This window comes from Gymnoscopelus microlampas (assembly GCF_963454915.1).
Source record: "Gymnoscopelus microlampas genome assembly, chromosome: 8".
In the NCBI taxonomy this organism is placed as follows: Eukaryota; Metazoa; Chordata; class Actinopteri; order Myctophiformes; family Myctophidae; genus Gymnoscopelus; species Gymnoscopelus microlampas.
In genome coordinates, this window is record NC_139945.1 from 22837360 (window position 1) to 22849859 (window position 12500).

Below are 12500 nucleotides of genomic sequence, written 5' to 3' on the forward strand. Positions count from 1 at the left end.
CCTGGAGTTTAGCAAGGCACCAACACTGCCAGGGTTGACACTTCCCCATTGCCCTGTGTTGCTTAGTAAGGTAGAGCAAGGCACTCACACTGCCAGGGTTTGGGGTTCTATTCCCACTGGACCAACCATGCTAAACACATATGCAGTATTACTGTAAGGTGCTTTGGATTAAAGCCTTCATCTATACCGCATGAAAGAAAAAAAAAATTGAACCTGTTTTCTTTTAGCCGGGCATTCCACCCCATTGGTCTACGATGACCTCATTCATGTGAATTATTACATCTAGTAACTGAAATTCATTGTGTTGTTGAGCTTGTTTGAAGTCGTTCTGTGTGGGAAAGGCATCTAATGGTTTTAAGTTCAGTTTTTCCTTTTTTATCTTCTTTACCTAAATCCCATTGTTCTGATGTGAAGAGATGACATATATAGAGTGGAAATAAAATACCTTATTTCTTCGTCATCATGGTGTATTCTCTTGCCAAATGCAAAAGTGTACAGGCCTTGACTTCGAACGTTTGTGCTGCGTCATTGAGCGTACAGTGCGTGTCCCGATGATGTGATGTGTGTTTGGCAGGATTAATACGCAGAAGAGGCATTTTTTCCCATTTTTGTTAAGTCTTCTGTGTAGCCCATGACACATTGTTTTTTGCATTATGCGAAATGATGTGTTTGACGTCATGGGTCATACAGAAGACATTATGATCTGATGAGGAAATTAATGTTCAACATCATAACAATAGGATTTAATGAAAGCGTCCCTTTTAAATGTGAAGGTAAAAATGGTTGTTGCATCGCTGTCCTTATGTTTCCCAGGTGTGTATGTGTGATAAATGTGTATTCAGAATGTATCTGAGCAACACTGCCCTGCATGGATCATGTAGACTCACTGCCCTGGAATCTAAACATATTCACCTGCTGTTGTCTAATACATACAGTACACTCCTTCAGACGCTGGTTCAGAAAGGCTTTCCGAACTATAGTTTGGAAAGGTTTATAGTTCGGAAAGGTTTTTCGAAGGTTTTACAAACTATAGTTCGGAAAGGTTTTCCCGAAGGTTTTACAAACTATAGTTCGGAAAGGTTTTCCGAACCATAGTTCAGAAATATTGTTCGGAGATTCAGGACATCTGGAGGTGCATGAGTTCTGAGGAAAAGTTCTGAGACCTCCTTTCTGAAGCTCGGAATGACGTCAATTTGTGGTTAAATCACATCCCTTTCCGAAGAAAAGTTCAAACATTGGAAGGAGTATGTATTGCGCTTTAGTCGTCAATCACACCCACCCAAATTATTGATTGATTTACTTTTTCAACAACAAAAAATTCAGACTCCCATAATTGCTATTAATGATGTGTTGTTGGATTTAAAACTATCATTGTTGTTGTAAGTGGAGTTCTTTATTTTATTGTATTTATTTATTTTTATTTAGGTGAAGTCGCATTTGATTCATTCCAAAGTGGGGAGAGGGAGGGAGGGGGAGAAATGATGCAACCAATCAGAAGCCACACTGCATTGTCTCTCAAAGATTGTCTTCCAATTGAGAAATGACACCAGCATGGGGGCGGGCGGGGGGTGGAGTTAGCTAAGCTGGACGGAATGAGTACTTCCGGGTGTCCCTATTTTTGGAATATCATTATAGGTGAAAAAGTTCTGAAAATGTTTGCTATTTTTGCAACTTCTGAAAATGTTTGAAAGTATAAAATAGGGCTTACGTTAAACGGTAACGGACATGTGTTGGATGAAGACATTCATTTAGTTTGATGTGGTTCCAGTGGCTTCACAGCAGATCACTAGAACAGCATCATAGATTTAAATAGAATTGCGTAGAAAGGTTATTCCCTGTAATAATTATAATAATATTATTATTATTGTTATTATTATTATCTTTATTATTCCCCTGCTGTACAAACAGCTTATGTGCTCAGTGTAAATCCAAACCACCTGCTATTGTGGGTTTTCTCTCCTAGCAGGAAGCTAATAATAGTATTCAGTGTACTGGGTGTCTAATTACACCAGTTCATGATGCCCAAAACAAAGCAAAACCTTGTTGTTGTTTTGGTTGTCTTTTTTCTTTTCTTGTTTTACAGAAACAGTGATGCATCGTTTGATCGTGTTACAAAGGATTAGTAGTGGTTTCTACTCTGGCTCAACAACATGACATGAGCATAAATAGGCCTACATACTGTATGAGCTATATTAGAATGATGCGGAAATATTTGTTTCAGTCTATAGGGAAGGAATATGATGGCGATCATCGTCTCTGTCAGGATTCAAATGCAAAAGTAGCAAAAGTTCCAGACCTGCTTCGCACCGCGTTTCGAGCTTGTGGATCTGCTACTTTTGATACTTTTGTGTGACGCTGTAGTGTGATCAAGTAGGGCGTTAATTTATGAAAAAACAAAAAGTTAGAATGTGGAGATAAGGGGTTTCTGTCTGGCAGCAACGATATTATGAAAAGTATTTAGAATCCTTATAGTCAGTGTTTTCTTCTGGTTTCACTCTGATGCTGGGTTCGCACTGGCGTTGACAAAGCTACAAAACGACCAGGTGTGTTCAGCTATGCTGTTGAAGTGTTGCTCAAGCCACACTGTGTAAATGAAAAAGGGTTTAAACAGCACAGGGAACTGGTTAACAGCAAGAACTTTTTTTTACTTCCATTTAGGGAACAGAGAAGGATTTGTGGGGAGAGGGAAGGGGGGGGGTCTGTTAAACAAGACATGATTCATTCACTGGCGCTTCACTGCGTCATTAGAGCTATGAAAATGTTTTAATCCAGTTAAATTTAGATTTGTAGAACGTCAATCACACGTACACACACACACACACACACACACACACACACACACACACACACACACACTCTGTTGCAATGGCAGTACGTTGCGAATCGATGTAAAGCTTTTTCAAGTTGAGTGTGACCACTGAGGAAATCACTGCGCTGTTTCTTACTGAAATTAAATGAACACTGTTGAAATGCAAGGACCTTGAAATACAGCATCAGTCATTGAAATACAGTACACTGTAGCCAATATGCAAATAAATGCAAATACACAATCAAGAATACATAACCAAAAATATCAAGAATCTTGTTATTTTGAATGGGAATGCCCTAATCTACCCAGTCTAAATCTATGATGGTATTCTTACTGTAACGAGGGATCATTTAACTGTAGTGGAAAACTTCTGTTATTGATTTGAATTCGCTTCTGGTTGAATTACTTCTGGTTGAATTACACTGTAGTTAACGTGAGGTCATGTTGATGGAAACGCCACCATTACCTCTCAGTAAGAATCTGAACGGGAATGTCCATTCTACCCAAGCTAAATCTACGCTGGCTCTGATTGGCCGATGACAATAATGTGACACGACTTTCAGTGAAAGTCATGTAATGAAAAGGGAGGGGGGGGGGTCACAAAGACAGTTGCTGCATGTAGGGTAGGGGTTAAGCATGATTAATACGCCATGGTAAACGGTGGTGCTCGCCAAAAATCACGGATCGACAAGCTAACGTTCCGTTGCTTGTACTGTTTAAGGCCTAAGCAACATGATTAGTTGTCAGCTTGTAGGTCTGTTCTGAGAGCCACCCTCCTGCGATGGAGTAGGTAAATTAAGCTTTACACTGCCGATGTGTGTACCTGTATGTTATGATGTCATAATAAAGCGACACAGATCCTGCAACAGCCTTCCCCCTGGTGGCACAGCCAGGTGACGAGAGAAGAAGGGGGGGCGTCGTCAAGTGACGACGTAATCGTCGCCGTCTTTGAAAGGACTTTAGCCCAAAAAAAATACTCTTTTATGTCGTTTGTTTGCTAACGTTTGCACCTTTTTTCGAGACACCTTCATATAACGCGCCATATAATAGAAGATTAAAAAAAAGAAAAGATCATCGCAAAATACACAGCGGGATGAAAAAGATTGTTGAAAAAAATAAAAAAATAAAAAAGAATGATGTAAAAATGATATTTCGTGTCCTGTTTATTTTTACAAATATTTTAGTAAACATCTTTTACATTTGTTGTATGTACATAATATGTACATATGTACAATATACTGTTGTATGTATGTAGTATGTATGTGTGTGTATGTATGTATGTATGTATGTATGTATGTATGTATGTATGTATGTATGTATGTATGTATGTACAGTATGTATGTATGTATGTATGTATGTATGTATGTATGTATGTATGTATGTATGTATGTATGTACTATGTATACCCTTACAGGTCCATTTGGTTCCATTTGTACACTAGATTGGGGTTTCAGAGATCTAAAAAAGAGGTATCAAATGGGAGTCCTTGAAATTAAAAAGGCTGAGAATGAGTGTACTAAAGTACACAGTCTCCATCCACACAGCGAGTAAAGACTTGTACACAGACTGACAGATGGGCTAAAAGCTCCCAGCATCCAAGCACTCAGCACTCTGCAGTGTGTTTTAAACTGGAGAGAGTATCTTCAGTATATAAATAGACTCACTACAGATGAGAGAGCATTTGATGTTTGATGACTTTCGAGTTGAGAGGAAGTTCATCTAATTTTTACGAAGGACCGAGAGAGAGAGAGAGAGAGAGAGAGAGAGAGAGAGAGAGAGAGAGAGAGAGAACGCGAGGACATCAAATCTAGTCACTTTGATGTCGGGTTCTTCATTTTTATCTGAATGAAAAGGTTTCTCTCCTACAAAAGGAAATGGAAAGTATAATGTTGACAATAATAATAGCATCTTCAAAGTGTCTCACTTTCCAGGCTGCACAAGGACAGACAGAAGCAATATAACAAAGAATGAACTGCCAAAACACACAGAGAGACTTCTGTCTTTAGGACTGACTGTGGTAACAGTGGAGAGAGATAAAAGAAGATGTCACTTCAGTGATCATACACCTCCCGTTGGCCATTCTTCTCTGTCACAGAGCAGCCACCTATACAGACACATTTTCATTTTAATGTTCAGCAGTAAAATGCATATTGGAATGTATTATGCTTACAATATCATGTATTCCATTTCCCAGTCACACAGAAGGTGCACATTCTGTTGTAACTGTAATCACAGGGAAGATGCTGTTATGAGGGAGTGGCCTGTTGAAGCCTATAGCTGTGGGTGATGGTAGCCTCAACATTGCATGGCCAGACTAATGTTGCTGCGTAGATATTAGTCTGTAATCTCTGTGTGGAACCTGCATTTCCAAGGAGCGGATTTAAAAAAATGGATCTGCATTTCCAAGGAGCGGATTTAAAAAATGCCTCTGGTGATAAACCCACCCCATATTTGCATACTGGTCCCTGATTGGTGCCCCACAGCTTTTTTTTGTTGCACTGATAGATTTGTCTGGTTTCCAGGCTAGGTGATTGATGCTGGAAGATCTGATTGAGGAGGTGCCTGTTAATCCTGTTATCTGATTGATTAGAACATGGGGAGCATCTTGGGTGGATTGCTATTATACTGTGGTTGGTTAGACATGGAATGAAGTCTGCATGCACAGAAGGCTACATAAGGTACTGTAAACAGCTAAGAAGGAGTGTAGGCTGCCATGGAGAGGTTGACACTTTGCCTCCCATTTAAGTTGTTTCATTTTTGAGTTTCATTTTTCTTCAGTTATACATGTTTACAATTTTTGCTGTCCTGGCCTGGAACCAGTTAAAAATGTTTGTTTTTCTGCAAGCCTGCCTCCTGGTGCATGTTTTTTTACTGAATTTGTGCTGATTTGCGCTCCCATTTTATGACACAATGAGACATTGTTTCTGTATCAGTGAAACATTGCATAACGACAGTGACAGAGACGTTTTTCTCTGTCAGATCCTGTGTCACTCCTGTAGTACAGGTACTGTGGTTCATTCATCCAGGGAAACTGGATGAAGTGGCAACTCTCTAAGTTCCAGTAAACAGTAAAAAGGTAGAATGATAGATATGGATAGATATATATTATATATATATGTATAGATAGACTATACTTTTATATACTTTACATTCCATCTGTTTACGTAAGTTCAAGTTGAGATGGTATAGTTTCATAACATTATTATACATGCTACTGTATAGCCATAGGCATGGTGTTATACAGTTGAGGGTGTTGCAATAGTCTCCATCTTTCAAAGGTCAAGCTAAGGTCAAGAGAGAGAGAGAGAGAGAGAGAGAAAGAGAGAGAGAGAGAGAGAGTTGTGGGATATTTCCAGCCTCTCTGGGACACATTCTGGTTAAGCCCAAAATTATCCAATTTTTGAAATCCTATATTTAAAACTCTGTGATATCCTGTGACATGTGGTAGAACCTGACCCGGTGATGGCTGTATTTGGGATACAGGACAGTCCTTAGAGGACACAGTGTCACTGTGGCGAGGTTCATAACCTTGTTCATTTGACTGTGCTGGAAACATTGATTGATTGGATTGATTGATTGAATACTTTATCTTTAACTGTTTGTATTGGTTCTGTGTTGAACATACAAATCTGTAACAAGTAACAATAGTAACTAGAAAAAGTGCTGGCTTGACCAATGTTAGTCCCAGTTTCAGAAAGTGAAAACAAACTCTCCTGGCGGAGACAATAAAAAATCACACCCAGTGTGAAGTGGGCGGTGTGTGGTCATCACAACATGACTCACTTTAAAAAAAGGATAAATGACTTTTTTTAAAGTCCATACTGCTATTCATAGGGCTGCACATGTGTCATGTGTTTCGCTAGCCAATCACAGTCCTGAATTTGCAAAGTCAGCCAATCACATTACAGTTAGTGGTGATGACACTAGCTGTAATGTGATTGGCTGACTTTGCAAAAGTATCGATTTGCATTAACAATGGAAGGGTTAGGCCCTAACCCACACCGACCAAAAGATTTGTATACCCCCTAACCGTTAGGGGGTATACAAATCTTTTGGTCGGTGTCCAAAACTCACTTATAGGGGGCGGCTACACCGCCCCAAAAATCACACCCAGTGTGAAGTGGGCGGTGTGGTCACAGTGGTCATCACAGTGATGGAAGTGATAAAAGTGTTTTTTTTAAGTATATACTGCTATTCATAGGGCTGCACATGTGTCATGTGTTTCGCTAGCCAATCACAGTCCTGAATTTGCAAAGTCAGCCAATCACATTACAGCTAGTGGTGATGACACTAGCTGTAATGTGATTGGCTGACTTTGCAAAAGTATAGATTTGCATTGACTGTGGAAGGGTTAGCGTTGTAGACTATTGGCCAATCACGGTGCAGGATTGGTCATTGTCCAAACCTCACTTATAGGGGGCGGTTACACCGCCCCAAAAAGTATATATATTGTTGAAATTTGTGTTAAAAAAAGAAAGAAAGAAAGAGAAAAGGTCAAAGTCAAAGAAAAAAGGAAAGAAAGGAAGGGGAGAGAGAAGGGAAGTAGGGAAAGGGGAACCCTGCTGTCTCGCCAAGTGCTCCCGCCTCCTCGTTAAGGGGTACTGGTAAAGAAGGGGGTCCAAATCTCCTTGAATTTTTTAACAGACTTTAAGTGTGTATTTGAGTTTCTCTAGTTTCAAGAAATACAGTCTCTTTAATCCATCTGGCAAAGCTAGGTGGAATTGAATACTTTATTAACTTGTTAACATGTAATACAGTCAAACGTTATGCTTTAAAAGGATAGCACAAAAACATGCAACAGGTTAACTACTTTCAACCTGGTGTCACTATTTTGGGAATGTCATATAGTCAAATTTGTTAAAGTAACAAGCCGTCTTATATTGCTGAATTTATAAAGTGTACAATAATGTCATAATAACAAACAATACAAACAAGATAATAAAAACAAAACAAAACAAAAGAATCAAAATGTTAATGTTAATGAATTGTGTTTAGACTACAATCACCCACTGTTCCTGATTTTGTGACAGGCTGCTACATATGTTTCTGCCAACCTTGGACATTCAACTTTTTCACCTAATAAGTAAGGGGACTGTGTGTTCTGTTATATAGTTTTAATGTTGTTTATGCTGGAATTCTCAAACTTCTCAGCATCGGCAATGATTACATATGATCTTGGGCAGCTGAGGGAATTCAAGGTGTCGGAGAGGGCCCTGAGATCTATCTACTCTGCTACAACCCAGAGCATCTTGCCCAGGGCCATCTCTATGATATGTCAGAGAGGGCACCGCAGGGAGGACAGCAGATGAGAGGGGCAAAAATGATTATGAAGGACAAACATCAACCTAGCAATGGACTGTTTTGGATGATGCCAAACGGGTAGCGCTCAAATCAACTAAACTCAAACTTTATTTATAAAGCATATTTACAATGTCCAGTGGTCAACCTAAGTGCTGTACAAAGTCAGATTAAAAACAAGCATACAGAAAACAGAAACACAAATGACTCAATTTAACAACAAAAAATAACAAAAAGAATAAAAACAGCATTACACAATTAAGCCAAAACGTAAGGGCCAGGGTTATACGATCACACAGAGTTAAAAGCCAGGGAGAAGAAATGAGTTTTAAGTGAGGATAATGTGAGGATAATGAGGACTTGTAACTAGTTGTGGGCTCAATAAGGAGCAACTGGTCAGCCGACCTCAGAGCCCCGGCTGGGGTGTATGGCTCTATAAGATCAGATAGATACTGGGGGGCCAGCCCATTTTGGGCTTTAAAAATAAATAATAAAATCTTAAAATCAATTCTAAATTTGATGGGTAGCCAGTGGAGGGAGGCGAGGACCGGGGTGATATGATCGCGCTTCCTTTTGCCAGTAACGAGGTGAGCAGCAGTGTTCTGTACGAGCTGCAGACATCTAAGGGCCGACTGGTCAATCAGTAATCGAGCCTTGATGAGATAAACGCATGGATTACCCTCTCTAGGTCAGGTGAGGAGAGATAACCCTTAATCCTGGCCAGCAACCTGACCTAAAGCTGGTTCGGACCACAGAGCTGATCTGTTTATCGAACTTAAAATTGTTATCAAGCATCACACCCAGGTTCTGCAGGGGTGTCCCTCACAGCCCAGGGCTCAAGGCTCAGAAAGGCACTTCCCTGCAGCTGTCAGAGCCCTGAATGAGGACATGGTCAAACAACTAAAACAAAAGAATAAACAAAAAAATAACAAACAAAATAAAGAATCCTGAGCATATTGGATATAGGTGTATCCCAATGGAACCTCCTGGACACAGAGATTACATTTTATTTCCACTTTTAAAGGTAGAATGAAATCATGGCTACTTGAGAGTGTAGCAGAATGAGCACTAGTAGCTCCTAATTTGTTTATTTTAGGCTATTGTTATATATAGAACAATTAATCTAAACAAATACGTATTCTATTTAGATTTTATTTGATATAAATTATGTTAGTTTTTTATTATTTGTATTATTTATTAATTATTATTAATAAGTTCATTATTAATTAAGTTTCAATGTCTGTAGTTTTTTGTGTGTGTGTATTTTATAACCCTTGATTGTCTTTTTAACCTTCTTTGTATGTTGGTTGCAAGCAATTAAATAAATCAAATCAAATACTGGTAGACCACAGTACGTGAGATTGCAAGGATGGCCATCTGACGTGATAGTGACCAACATGCTCCTCAGGGTATCGTGCTGTCACCCTTCCTGTTCACCGTCCACACCTCCTACTTCCGCGTCAACTCGAAGACATGTCGCCTCCGGAAGAAGACACCGCCATCGTCAGCTGCATCACAGGTGAGGGAGCATGAGGCCGTGGTGAGGAACTTCACAACGTGGAGCGAGGTGAACTGCCTCTGGCTCAATGCCGGCAAGACTAAAGAAATGGTTCTGGAAGAGGGTACCACCGGTCCCCCAGCGTCATACACGGACACGCAACTAGACTGGACTGACATCTCTGAGGCACTCTACAGCAAGGGACAGAGTAGGCTAGGTTATTTCTGATACGTACCGGGGTACCTAACAAGATGCTGCAGATGTTCCATCACTCGTAATAGCTAGTGCCCTCTGCTTTGGGTTCATTGCCGGCTGGGGGAGTGGTCACATTAATGCCAGGGACACAAGCAACCTGAACAGGCTGGACAGGAAGGCTGGCTCCGTCGTTGGGCCTACTCTGGACGGGGTGGAGAGCGTGGTGGAAGCACGTACAGCAAAGAAGCTGGATGCTATCATGGCAAACCACTCACACGCCTGCCACAGGGAGATTGTGGGGCAGTTGAGCAGGAGGGGAAATGATGGATTAATTTACCCCGAATGGAACTGCATGAGACTTATGTGCCGGTAGCTATGAGGATTTAAAACAAAGCACACGATGGTCGCTCCGCCCGGTCAACTGTCAAATAGCTCTGAGTAATATCTGTACAATTCCGCACGGCCACTGACTCCGCATCTTAAACATCACCGGCGTTTCTTTCTTAGTAACACTGTAGGGTGCGATTGTTGTACTGATTACACTGTTGACACTGTAGCAATGTCAGGATTTTCTATGATGTCAAAAACGACACGTGTTCTTTGTTCAAGTTTTTTGGCTACGATTACTCGGGGCAGGACACTGTGACTGCATATTCTTCGCTCACATTTTGTTCCCTCTGCTCGGGGCGGTACACTGTGAAGGTGTGTTTGTTTTGTTCTGCAGTGCAGGCTTTAGTATTGAGTTATATTGTGTGTATACGTTTTATGTACGGATTTGATTGTGCTTTTTGGGCGGGATACTGTGATGACACTGAGACTTTGTGGTTGTTATTCTGCATAGCGCATGTTATTGTACAGGTGTATACTACAACTGTTACCTCATTATGAGGCTTTGCATCATATATTGTACCTCTGTCTGAAGACAGGTGTCATATCATGGTTATTATTATTGGTAGCGTTGTTAGAAGGGTGTAAACAATGTTAGTGTGTTACGTGCAGAACTGCTTATAAAAAGCAGGGCTGCCTTCCTGCGGGCCTATGCCGCCGCACACGGCAGACTGCAGAGCCTTAACATAAGCTTTGGGGTTTTTGTAGAAGACACAGTCATTTGCACAGGTGTCTGGGTTGGCGTCCCAGAACGTGTCTCCACAGCAGCAGAGAGGGGGAAGGTCCACCACTTTCTCCTGGGGCAGTCGCTCCCTCAGCCGAGCTCGCAGAGCCTCAGCAAACGTTGTTCTGTCTTTCACTTCAGGTTTTCTCTTCACCACCACCTCCGCTGTCCTCTGTTCCTCTTCCACTCGGAGTCGCTCCAGAACCAGAAACTCTCGTTCCTCCATTCTCGAACCGGCCACTCTCTGCTTCCGTAGGCTCTCCGTGTTCCTCTCCTCCTTCTGCCGCGTCCGTTCGCGTTCCCTCTTGATCCTCGCGGTGCGCTTCAGGTGCTCGCTTCTTCGTTGGCGCTCCTTCACTTGCTCTCTCTCGATGTCCATGAACAGACGGCGAAGCCTGACAAACCGAGACAGGTACTGCTCTTTTATTTCCTGTAAATCTTCCAGACGCCACAACACTCGTGGGACTGTGTTACTGTTCCTCGAACCAGCTCCAGGATGTTCCCTGGGGACCTGGCCAGCCACCGGACCACCACGAGAAGTGACTCTGGTCTGTCCTGGGTGGACATCAACATTCTGTTGGTCAAGAGGACCGGTCGAGGGGACATCTTCCTCTTTCGGTTTGTCTCCTGCTCCTAGCGTTTTATAAATAGGCTTGTCTCTGGTTGGAAGCTCTGACATCATTTCTCCGTCTGTGAGGATCTGACATTTGGCCTTTGGTTTGTGTCTGATGAGTCTCACGTCTTTATTGGGCTGCTGGTAATGCTGCTCCGTTGCCGACAGGAAGGAGGAGGGGGATAACAGAGGCTTGGCTGGGGAGTCATGCTTGTAGGAGGGGGATAACAGAGGCTTGGCCTGGGAGTCATGCTGCTGGTAGGAATTCTGAGGCAATTGAGACGATCTCTGTTCACAGTCCACCTGCTGGGATTTTTTCTGCCTCTGGAGCTTCCTCTTGAGGGTGTGAGCTCCCTGGACACGGCCGCGAATGTTGTCTTGAAACTGAATGAGCTTCTCCTCCTTCTGCCTCCTCTGTTCTGTCTGTTGCATCTCTGTAAGCAGTGCTAGAACAAAGGGATCGTCCTGCAGATCGTGTCCGTCCTGAACAGCGACTGCTGCCTGGTTCCTCTCGGCCAACTCTCTGCTTCCACTTCCAGACCGACAGACTGTAGTATTGTTGTTGTTGTTGTTGTTGTTAGTGTTGATCCGACCGTCTGAAGCACTGACTGCGTCGGTTCTTTTCAATACATCTCTCCTGTTCATCATCGCAAGGCTCAAGTCGGATTTCGTGTAATATGAATTCATTTAGCTGCTGAGAGATGTGATCCTTTAGTATCGTATTCATATGAACATGTTAAATGTACAAGTAGCGACTCAGCGCACAAAATAACCTCAAGATAGCCGACCAATATTTACCTTGATGCTAACAAGTCTCTGTCTTTCTCTCTGCCTCTCTGTCTCTCTGTCTCTGTCTCTCTGTCCCTGTCTCATTGTTCAAGCTCTGGTCTGATGTCACACACAACAGAAACCGTTGCCTAACAACGCAGATTTGCACGTTATGCTTTGAAGTCTGACATGTTCATATTTGGGCATA